The following is an 11,773-nucleotide window of genomic DNA, read 5'->3' as shown; positions in this document are numbered from 1 at the left end:
TCTATAATAGCAGCCTTGGTCCCTGGTCTCCAGTGCATCCTGGTTCTATTTCTTACAGCGTCAGGTACCCCTCACCCTGAAATCCTTGCCTAGCACATCAGTGCTGCATAGTAAAGTTTCAATCCTCTTGCTGGACATTCGAGACCTCAGTGAACCATCCCCAAATCTCCTTCCCGGCATCTTTTCTCTCTGCTTTCCAGTCTAAATTTCATGTTCCAGTCCCTTCCCAGTCCTGCAAATATGCCCACTCCTTCCATGGCCCTGTTGGAGTTTCCTCCAGTTTCCATGATGACCGTCCTTCTCCAACTGTCCTTTCAGCCCATCCCGAGGTTTACTTCTTCGTCCCGCCTTCCCGCCGTCTCCACGGTGCCCTGGCCGTTCCTGGGGGTTCCACTTGGAGCAACACGGAACGCTTGGGTTGTCAGTGTTTCATGTTGTCTGTCTGGATAGACACCTAGACTCCTGCCTTCAGCTCTATCCCCTGTGCTCGACACCCACGTCATAGATAGAATCAACACTCTTGAGTGGACGGGTCATTGCCAACAAGCAGCAGCTGTGTGACTTCCACAGATGGGGTTGGGCCTGGGCTCATGCTGTGTGTGTGGACTAGAAGAGTGAAGGGCCCAAGGTGAACTGAACGGAAACTGCAGCTGAGGTGTCTTGGGCATGTGTCACTGGGAGACTGGATTCCGCCCATCGGATGACATGTCTAATGGCTGGAGGGAGACATGGCTCATGATTTGGTACGTGTACCACCCCTCCTCTTCCACCTGTATGTCCTGGTTTCCTTCTGCCGTAGCCACTGTGAGGTAGAGTCAGAACTTGGCGGACATTGAAGAGCTAGAGCCGATGATCGAGGCCACTGGGCCCCGGATCTCCATTGGATGACAGTCTTCCCCACAGGCCTACTGTCGGGCTATAAATACCTCTAGGGTCCACCCTGAGGATACAGACAAAAAGTGACTTTACCTCTGTGTATCTGTAAGTCTATGTTCTTTGTAGACAGGCCCCTTCATTTAGAGGACAAGGCCAGCTCCAAATTCCCCCTCCTGAACTGGAAAGTCTGTCCTTTCTGAGGTTATATATTAACACTGAAATGCCGGGAGCACGCCGGCTTTTGCAAACGCATGTCGCCTGCCAAACACTGTTAGAGGTAGAAAACAAATCAAGTGCGGGGTTCCCCAAATTACAGTCACTTAGCATAGGGAATGAGAATTTTTTTAAAAAAAATACATTTTTAGGGATTTTCTGGTAAGGAGCAGAAAACCTAGACAAATTCTAAGAGCTCTAACACTTGTGAACATGCACACAAAAAATTTGTTTTGTTTTGTTTTTTTAAACCAGAAGTGGTGATTTGAGGTACTGCTAAGGCCCTTTCTGGCGATGCCCGTGGGAATTCAGTATAGGAGAAATCCGCACCAGATGGAATGAGAAGCCATTTCATCTGTCCTCAATCCTTCTGGACTGTTCGAGTGGAAGGGACCGTTCCTAAAGGGCTGCAACCTTGGCAGCAGGTGTTGAGTGTTGCTGGTGCGTGGGGCGGGTCATCATGGGGACCCCTCCTTGAGCCATTCTGTAGCACTGACACCCAAGAAACCAGGGGGCGGGAAGGCTATTCTGGTGTGTGGGTTCGTGTTCAGTAGAGGAAGACCTAATATAAAAGCGTTCATCTTTGTTGCCCCTGTGGTTTAATTTCCAGAATGGCGCACGTGCCATATTTGAGGGAACCTCTGTGGCCGCTCACTCCCCTTCTGCAGCCTTCTGTCTTCTCTTGCGTGAATGGAGCTTGCTTAAGTGCCTCCTTGAGACCCTCCCACAGAGCTGCAGGCCAGGCCTTGGAACACTCCTGATTCACGGCCCGTCAGAAGCTCCCAGTCTGGGCCGTGTTAACCTCCCTCGGGGTGAGGACTGTCACTCGTCAGGGCGAAAAGAGTATCTTGTAGCTGCAGCCTCTTCCTGCCTTGCAAGCAGCAGAAGGATGTCCTCCCTGAACCCTCTTCACGTGGGGAGGAATGTGTAATCTCAAGACTCAGGGACCTGGGGAAACTGCCGAGAAGCCAGCTCTCGGCTCTGCTGGTGGGGGTGGTGAGAATCGGGGGGGAGGGCCAGGCAGGCGCAACCACGGGGCCAGGACATGTTGCTCTTGGCATGCCCCCTGTTTCCCCGATTTTGGCAAGGCCCCGTGTGGAAAAGGGAAGAAAAGTGTCGGTTAGCATAACGTGGCCCTCTGCTGACTTCTCAGTCGTGGATTTAAGGAAGGGGAGATTCTGAAAACCTGCATCCATCCAAGGAGAGACTGTCACCGCTGTCCGGACCGGATTTCTTAGCTGCGGTACTGGTGTCATGGGGGCTCTGATGGCTCTCTGTCGCAGGGGGCCATCCTCTGCATCCTGTGGCAGCTTCCCTGTCCTCCGTCTGGCAGATGCATGGCACCTCGAGAGTGGGGACCACCAGGAAAGTCTCCTGACATCATCCAAGGTCCCTGGGGGGACACAGTTGCTCTGGTTGCAAGCTCCTGCCAGTCTTAGCAGGGACGTAGGTGAAGTCAGGTTTTGGTTTTGTTTTTGTTTTGTTTTGTTTTTTTACTCTCTGTCCTCTCTAGCTAATGATCTCCATGGAATTAAAACTACTAGGGGCTTCTCCTTGGTGCCCAGGACAGCAGAACATGCAGCGATCTGCTTGGAGAGAACAATTTTCCTGTGTTTTACCTGCTAAGTTCTTTGTGCTGCCTGGATTCCGGGTACCCCAACAAAGTAGCTTGCTGGTAAGGCTCAGGAACCAAAAACAACGCACTCTCTTATTGCCAGGGAGGGGGCATGTTGTCTTTCCCTTCGCTCTCCTGGATCTGTGCAATAATTAGCCAAAGTAAAATGAATATTAGCTCATGCTTAATTGCCTTTACAGCGCACTCGCCGGCACTGACCCAGTGGTGCTGAACCAATTATTTTTTGAACTCTATGGCTTTAAATAATCCTTTGCTCTAAAATTCCCTGTACCCCTCAGCTACTTAACCACAGGCCCCTCTGCCCTAAATCCTTTTCTTATACTTTGTAGCTTTTTAAGCAAGGCCCCTCTTTAAGAAGACATAATCCCTTCTCTGTAGAAAACATGAAAGACCTTGAACAAATCAAGATTTCTCCATGGAGAATTCAGCTAATCCTGTGCTTAGCTCCTAACAAGGAAATCCATCTCTCCACCAAGCACGCCATTACCCGGACTAATGCCTGACTTGAATAACAAGCAAATTATTGTGCTTTTAATTGTACCCTGCTCGGTCACAAAGCACATCTGAGAGAGGAATGTGCCGAGCTTCTCCAGGAGAAACAGGTCATGCTTCTAATCCTCCTTTTCTGTCGCCTTCCCCTCCCCGGTTCCAATCCTTTCTCCTTCCAGCAGCGGGGGCGGCGGGGGGGGGGTGGGGGGGAGGGAAGACAGCTAAATTAGGTTTAAAATGGAAGAGTCTAAAGGACGAAAAAAGGTGGTAAATACTGATTTGGGAAAGGATGAATTATCCACAGTCTCTGCAGTGTGGCTCATTGGAAGGCAATCAATTGGTGTTATCACAACCCAATTACTGAGGCACTCTTTGTTACCCCAAGCAGGGCTTCCTCAGCCCTATTGACATTTCGGGTTGGATAATTCTGGTGGGGGGCTGCCCTGTGCAAGGTAGGGTTTTTAGCAGTCCCTGAGTTTTGACAAACTCAGATGTCCTGAGACATTACCAAATGTCTCCTGGGGGCAAAACTACCCCCCCCCCCCCCCACTGAGAACCACTACCTCGAAAGCCTTCCATATTGAAATATATTTGCACTCTCCAGCCTCTTCCTCAGGGACACAAACCCCAAGAAAGTCATGGTTCCTGGAGTAAAATGGGGGAACAACTACGATCTTTATATAGGGTAGAAAGAATGGGCAGGAAAAAAGCATGGACTCATGTGTTGCCAGGGGTCAGAGAGTGGGAACAGCCCTCCACACCAAGATCAGAAAAAGTCCGAGGACTGGGTTGTTTCCAGCTTCCATTCTTCAGTGGCAATGGCTCTGGTGAGCCTTGTGCAGTTCAGCACTGGGCTTGATGTGGGAGAGATGAGGGGTGATGGAGAAGAGGCAGAGAGGAAAGAACCTGTTGTCCGAAGGTGCTGATGCTCTCTGCTCTCGGTGCTTAGGACACAAGAGAACGACCCAGATTCAGGGATACCCATTGTGGAAGCAGTGACAATCCCCTTTTGGACCAGGAGATCTAGACCAAAGAGAATTACTGGTAAGAGAAACACAATGCAAGCCTTGAGTTGCGTTTTCATTACAGCCACTGACGCAACCATTTCCTAGCTCCTGGAGATGCAAAGAGTCCTTCCTATTTTTAGTAACGCCGAAGAAGCATTATCGCTGGTCCTCACCGGCCAGAAGCAAAAGCTGGGAGGGATTGCTCTGCAGTGAGCCCCAGTCTCCAGTAGATGGCGGTGTACATCTTCCTCAGAAGCCGGGCCAGGCGGCAGCTCGCCAACCCTCCTCGGCCTAAGCAAGACAAGTACCACTCGTCTTTCGGAGACAGCCGTCTCCTCTCATTGTTGGCACAAACAGCCCCAAACAATTGTACTGACCACACAGCTCCAAGCCACATTCCAGGGCGCTGCCGTCTGCTCAGGAGTGAATGCTGGGAAAATGAACCAAGCTGCTAATTTGCTTGATTGGGGGGAAAGAATGAGATCTTCAGGAACAATGGGTGTAATTTATTTTTCCAACAAGAATAGGGGCGATGCCATTTCATACCCCCACTCCCGACTGCTACCATAAATGAAAGCAATCACCTAATTAGTCCTGAATTACTAACTGGCTCGGTAAAGGATCTGCTAAAAAATCAAGCTGAAGTGAGGAATCTGGAAAAGGATGTGATTTCCTTAAGAGGTTGGGGGAAGAGCAGGGGGGCGGGAGGGGGCGGGGCCGTGAAGGCCTAAGGTCCATTGTGGGGCCCCAAGGCCCTATAGTCTGGGGGCTGTGCTGGCTCTGACCCTGGGAGAAAACGTCTCAGTGATTTCTCCAGGCCATTCATTTTGTGCAGGCGAATGACTTTCTAAACCGTGGAAAAGGAATCCATGGAGAAGACCTATCTGTGCGTTCCTTTTAAAATGTTACGGATGTAGATGAATTGGCCTGGGAAGGAAAAAACAGCCCCGCTGGGCCTGGCCACCCGGCTGATGGGGCTGGACTGGCGGACCCCACAGGGAGGTTCTGGAATGCCCTCTTCCCTGACAGACAATCAGGGAGATGACAGGCAAATCCGAAACCAGGTTTGGAGTTAAATCGTTAAGAGATGTCCCCAAAGGAAAAATGTTATGTTCTAAATGTCTACTTTCAAATTTTGGTTATCACGTGTCTTCATCAAGCACTTCTCCCTCACCCGAACCACGGGATGAGACTCTCCCCGTGAGAAAAGCAAAATAAGAGAGTAGGTAAGGGCCGAAATCCTGCACTTGAAGGCTCCGCAAATGGAAGTCACTAATTTATTTGTTCGGAGATGACTTCTTGTTTTTTAGTTAGATATGGTTTTAATTGAAATACTTTACTAATGCGATTTATCACAACTGTAAACTGTCAGTTTCCACAGCTGTTGCTTTTTTAGAGCAATCTGGCAAATGTGTGTGGGTAAAAACACAGACTTGGAAGGTTGAGGAAGAGCCGGCTCAGGCTTTCTTTCTCCCACTTAGCTGGCCCACAGGCCCCTCACCCCTGCCAAAAACATATGCTCCTCTTCCTTAGAGACACCCACTTTGATTCTCGCGTGCATCTGTTGTTCTTGGCTGTTAAACAACCATTCTCTCTCTCTCCTGGGAGAAGCCCCTCATTTTCTTTTGGGGGAGCTGCCCACATCTCAATTAATGGGGCTTAGAGGAAATTGGTCCCACTCTCCTCTGGTGTGATGGGGTGGGACGTGCAACCCAGCTGTGGCCCAAAGTCTTCTGTTGTACCTCTCTTGGCCCCAGTGGTTGGCTCTTAGGGGTATCTGAATTAAAACAATGAGCAAAACCGGACCCCTGCTAAGCTGTGAACTTCAGATAAACAATTACGATTATTTATTTATTTATTTATTTTATTTTTTTAAAGTATTTTATTTATTTATTTGACAGAGATCACAAGTAGGCAGAGAGGCAGGCGGAGAGAGAGGAGGAAGCAGGCTCCATGCTGAGCAGAGAGCCCAACGCGGGACTCGATCCCAGAACCCTGGGATCATGACCTGAGCTGAAGGCAGAGGCTTTAACTCACTGAGCCACCCAGGCGCCCCAACAATTGCGATTTTTTAAAATGTAAGTACGTCTCCAATGTTGTGTGGAACATACTTACACTTAAAAAAAAAAGTTTATCTGAATTTCACGTGTAAGGAGGCATCCTGTGTTTTATCTGGCCCCCACTGGTGGTTCTAAGGAGAATGTTCCACCAAAGCAGGATGGATAAGAATCAGCCTGGGACTTTTGCTTTGCAGAAAAAATTACTTGAGCAGAACAAAACGGTTGGTGGCCGGCAGGCTGGTAGGGTACAGGTTTGCAGGGACTGGCGACCCTCTTTGCTGGCGTGTGGGGACTGCTGAGTGAACTGGGAGCCAACACCACAGAGCAGACCTGTTTCACTGTATCGGGTGGATCCAGCTGTTCCTGAAGCTGGCCTTGTGTTTGGTGGAAGTCAGGGTGCTGATGGCCAGGCAGGATTGTGATTTTCCCACCTCTTGAGCCAAGGAGGTAGAGACAGCTGTGCTGGCATGAGCCCACTGGGCATGGCTTCTCCTCAGTTGTAGGAGTGGTAAAAGGATATTGCACAGCAAGAATAACTGATGTCTCTGGCACACCCACATGGTTTCCTGATTGTTTTGCTGCCTGTGAGCTCTCCGTGCTCCTGCATTCTCTCGTCAAGCCATCATGGCTGGATACAGGGCCCGATTCAGTTGGATGTAGAACTGGAAACTTGAACTTCAAATTTGCCTCTGCTTGGTCTTGAGTGGTCTTAGAGTCATTGCAGCTCTACGAAGCTGAGTGTCTTGCCCTGAAAACTAAAGACAGAGCTTACCTTCATTCATTCTGGCTGGCATACCAGAATACCACAGAGCAGGAGGCTTTAAACAACAATGATTTATCTCTCACCCTCCTGGAGGCTAGAAGTCCAAGATCAAGTTGCCAGCAGATGGGGTGTCTGGGGAGGGTCTGCTTCCTGGTTCATTCATGACTTTTTTGGTGTGTTCTCACCTGCTGAAGGGGAAGGGAAGGAAGGGGCCCTAATCCCATTTGTGAGAGCTCTACCCGCATCTCCTAATCCCACCTCCAAATACCATCACCATTTGAGTTAGGGTTCCTTCCATATGGGAATTGAGGAGATGGAGGTTGGGGACACAAACATCCAGCCTACAGCAGAAGTGATTTCCCCATAGGACCCGGGTGAGGATTCCATGAGGTCAAGTACACAGCACTTGTACACAGTACACTGGTGTGGAGTGGTGCCCCAGAGTGGTCCCCCGCTTCTCTTTCCCTTTCTGAGGGCTAGAATATTCTTCTCTCCTACGTAACTTACAAAGAACGATAATCAAAGTCTGCAGACAAGTATTGTCAGTCCTATAGCTGTTGTCATTATCACCGCACATCAGGCGCTTGTACGCACTTGGCGGTTTGCAGGCGTTTTCACCACTGCTCACTTCTTGTTGGGGCACAAAGTCTCCCCTCCTTGATTTTACTGTTTGGTTTATTGTACTTGAAGGACAAGGGCTTTGCTTTATGTTATATATGATAGTGAAGTGGGGCGCCTGGTGGCTCAGTTCGATTGAGCGTCTGACTCCTGATTTCAGCTCAGGTCATGATCTCAGGGTTGTGAGATCGAGCCCTGCGTCAGGCACACGCTTAGCGTGGAGTCTGCTTGAGGTTCTTTCCCTGCCTCCCACCCGCTTGTATGCATGTGCGTGTGCGTGTGTCCTTTCTCTCTAAAGTCTTTTTTTTTTTTTTAAGTGAAGCGTTTGAAACTTGGTTGCTCTCTCCCCTTATCTCAGTGGCATTTATCTTTTTTTAATTAGGTATTTAAGGTTAACTATCTTCTGTTAAGGTTGGTCTATTTAACTGAAATGAAAAAAGTGAGGGTCACTGCACATTTGACCATGACAACACTGTAGTCGACTTGGAATTTTCTGGAACTTAAAGGAGTAGCTTTGGGACATCTCCAGGAGGAGGACAGATTTGGAACTTGCTTTTTAGAGTTGGAGGAATCCTTGAGATTAACTCTCTCTCTCTCTCTCTATCTTTTTTTTTAAACAGGCTGTCTGATGGGTAAAGTGAGGAGATTCCAGAAACTTCTAGGGTTGGGGGTGGGCTCTTGCCCCAGTGAGCTGAGGGCAGGACTGGAATCCAGGCCTCCTGACTCACAGGTCTTGACTGCCAGAGGCTTGGTGAGCCCAGAAGCACACACATCCCTGGGAGGACATTTTCAAGAGATTTCCGTTGGGCTGGTTGCTTTGTTTTGAAAGGCTGCTCTGTTAAATCCAGATGGGGATGTGTCTCCAGTGAGGAGGAAGGTCTTGGAGGGTGCCGAAGGTCCTTGGGGCGGGGGGGGTCTCCAGGAACATGCAGCAGGGAGCTGGAGTGTGGAGATGGCAGAGATGAACTCGAGACAGATGTTCACAAGGGATATTTGTCTCCTGGCTGTGAAATAACAGAGCTACAGATCCTCGTGGAATTAGGAGCCAAGACAGGCACCTTTTAGAGGACTTTGGACGGCATTGCTATCCCACAGTCTGTTTTGTAGTCCCTTCTCCTCTCCCCTCCATCCCCCACTCCCCGTTGTTTTATTTTGATAGAAGGATTCATCAAAGAGATCTCCTTTCCCTCCTTCACCTCCCCCCACCTCTTCCTTTGTTTGGCTCAGAATGGGAAGGGGAGAACCACTCTCTAGGGCAAGCACAGAGGCCCCTCAAGGTCAGTGCTAAATCTCCACTTTAGCTGTGGGTTTGGTCAAGTTTCTTAATCCAAGCCTTTATTTCCTCTTCTCTAAAATGGACAGAATCCCGTCTCCTTTAGAGAACTCTTGTAAACGGGATTAAATCCATAATGTAGGAGTTAAATATATTTTCTGGTATATGATAGGAAATAGACCATCAAGACAATGGAATCACTCAGGAAGGCTGGGGAGAGGGGTAGCATGAGAATTGCTAATGTGGACAGACATTTAGATGCAAATAATAGTGTTGGCTGCTGTTAGAACTATTGCTACATGTTGGACACTCCCCTGAAAGCCTTAGACTTAATTTACTGAAAGCTCACAGCATCCCTATGAAGTAGGCATTATCTCCTTTTTTTTTTTTTTTTTTTTTTTATTTGACAGACAGAGATCTCAAGTAGACAGAGAAGCAGGCAGAGAGTGAGGAGGAAGCAGGCTCACTGCTGAGCAGAGAGCCCGATGCGGGGCTCGATCCCAGGACCTGGGATCATGACCTGAGCTGAAGACAGAGGCTCTAACCCACTGAGCCACCCAGGCGCCCCAATTATCTCCTTTTTTTACAGGTGGGAATACTAAGGCTCAGAACAGTCAAGTGATTGGCCCAGAGCCACATAGCTTGTGGTGCAGAAGTTGTAGTCAAACCTTAGAGCCTCTTGCTCCTTGGTGGCGGGGTGGGGAGGGGGGCAGATGAGGGGTCAGAAAGCAAGGAAAGCAGGGTCACTGGGAAGAAAGGTGTGTCCAGTCTTTGGATGGAGTTTTTACTTCAGTCTGATTTGAATCTTGTTAAGCAAACTGGGGTCAGCTACAGGTGTGACTTTTAGAGGCTACAAGAGGACCCTCTCCAGTGCCCCCACAGACCTATAGCCCCAGTTTGAAGCTTTTGAGATCAATCTTTCCTTACTATTTCCCAAAGCCTTCATTCTATGCATTTAGTGCTTAAGTGGCAAAACCCCTCTCTTGCCAGCCAGTTGGAGAACATATTTCTTTAAATCCTCCCTTGAGGTGGATGGAAGGTTAGAATCCCAAATTCAGTGGGAAGGAGGAACTTCCTCAGGCTGGCTCACACGGTGATCCCAGTGATCCCGGTAAACAAAGGACAGACCTTCTTCCTTGTGTAACTGACTGGATCCTTCCCCAGCTTCAGATGTAGTCAGATGGTGCTCAGCACTCCAGTCTCACTGGTGAGATCGCTTCATCTCCCCCGAAATCAGCCAGAGTTGAGTGTGCGTAGGCATGGTTCTAGGAGTTGACTTGGTCCAGCTGAGTGGGTCCTGACTCCACACCCTAGGCAGAGAGAGTGAAATGGGTAGACCTGTTGGGGCTCCCAGCAGTCTCAGGATCTTGGTCTCTGATGTTCTGTTCTTTCTATGACCTGTTCTTCTTGTCCAACCCAGACCCCTCTGTCTTGTCCACCATGCCTATACAGTCAAGGTTCCTGGTCTGGCCTCAGGGACCTCAAGGCTGCAGCTTTCTTTGGCTGATACCTAACCATGGGGGCAGAGTTTAGAGAACCACTGTGACAGAACCAGCCCTTTCCTCGAATCTTCTGGCCCTGGAGTGGAGCCTGGGTCTGATCTTGGCTTTATTGTCTTCATGGTGAGCCTCTTTGAAGTCTTCTGTGCTCTTTCTAGCTGGATACCTGGAGTTTTCAGTCAAGTTACATGTCAGAAGCCAACAAATCAGGGCCTTCATTCTTTCCACTCAGGAAATTCTTTGGTCCCTCTGGTAGATACCAGTGTTGCCTACATGTGCGAATGTAGTCAACAGGGAGGAGTCTCCTTCTTTACCATATTTATGTCAGGCTTGGTCTTGTGACTTGCTTTGGCCGATGAAATGTGAGTAGACAGGCCACGTGCGCCACTTTTAAGAGCACTTGCAGAAATCTGCGTGCTTGCTTTTCCTTTGCCTTCTTGAGGACGGAAGCCTGTGTCAGGCTGTGTTTCTGTCAGGCTGGGCCCGGATGGCAACAACAAACGGAGCCATCTTGCCGACCCAAGATGTCAATGTCACATGGCACCAATAGAACCTTTGTTGTTTTTTTAAGCCACGGGGAAATTCTGGTAGCTGGTTTTTGCAGCCCAGTGCTGCTCGTTCTGACTGTAATTGTACAGAGGTTCTAGCCTTCCAGCTCTTGCTGTGTCTTACTACAAAGTGCGTACTTAGTTTGTACATTTGTGTTGTTAGGAAGGGTTCCTCAAGCATCCAGAAAAGGCCTGTCTGAAGGCAACTCTGGGTCTACTTAGAAGCTTCTGTTCTTAACCAACTTAGATCTACTTTACCAGCCTCCATCTCCTTGTGACCAAGTGAGAAATGATATAATGTAAGGACTTGAATAGACTATAGCTGGGCTAAATCTTAAAATTGACCGAGTGGCTTAATACACTTACCACAATGATAGTCCTTTCCCTTTATGAAGATCAATGTATTATTCATTCAATGACTCCTGAAAGGTAATTATCACTGGGTTGTGTGGACTTATTCCTATTGTTTTTTACTAGAGGGAGAGCACTGTCCCCTTTGTGAACTAATTTAATTTGCTCAGCAATAAAGGGCATTAGAGGTCATTTTATATTCCTACTCCTTTTACTGAAAAGATTCAGAGCTACGGGTTGGCCAACTCTGGTCTGTGGGCCAAATGTATCTCACCACCTGTTGTTGTTTTTTTATTGCTTTTTTCATTATTTATTTCATTTTAGTTTTTCAAGATTTAGTCATTTGACAGAGATACAGATGGAGGGGGAACACAAGCAGGGTGAGTGGGAGAGGGAGAAGGAGGCTTCCCACTGAGCAAGGAGCCTGCTGAGGGGCTCAA

At 48.6% G+C, this 11,773-nt stretch overlaps 1 non-coding gene across 1 annotated transcript; it reads right to left on the bottom strand.

Annotated features, from left to right (window-relative positions):
- Positions 1 to 1,239: 1,239 nt before the first annotated feature.
- On the bottom strand, positions 1,240 to 1,296 carry LOC123953685. The gene has a single exon (XR_006820939.1). It is a non-coding gene; the product is annotated as a U7 small nuclear RNA (small nuclear RNA).
- Positions 1,297 to 11,773: the final 10,477 nt, after the last annotated feature.

The sequence above is a fragment of the Meles meles genome, chromosome 11 (assembly GCF_922984935.1).
Source record: "Meles meles chromosome 11, mMelMel3.1 paternal haplotype, whole genome shotgun sequence".
Classification (NCBI taxonomy): Eukaryota; Metazoa; Chordata; class Mammalia; order Carnivora; family Mustelidae; genus Meles; species Meles meles.
This window is presented reverse-complemented; position numbering and strand designations above follow the sequence as displayed.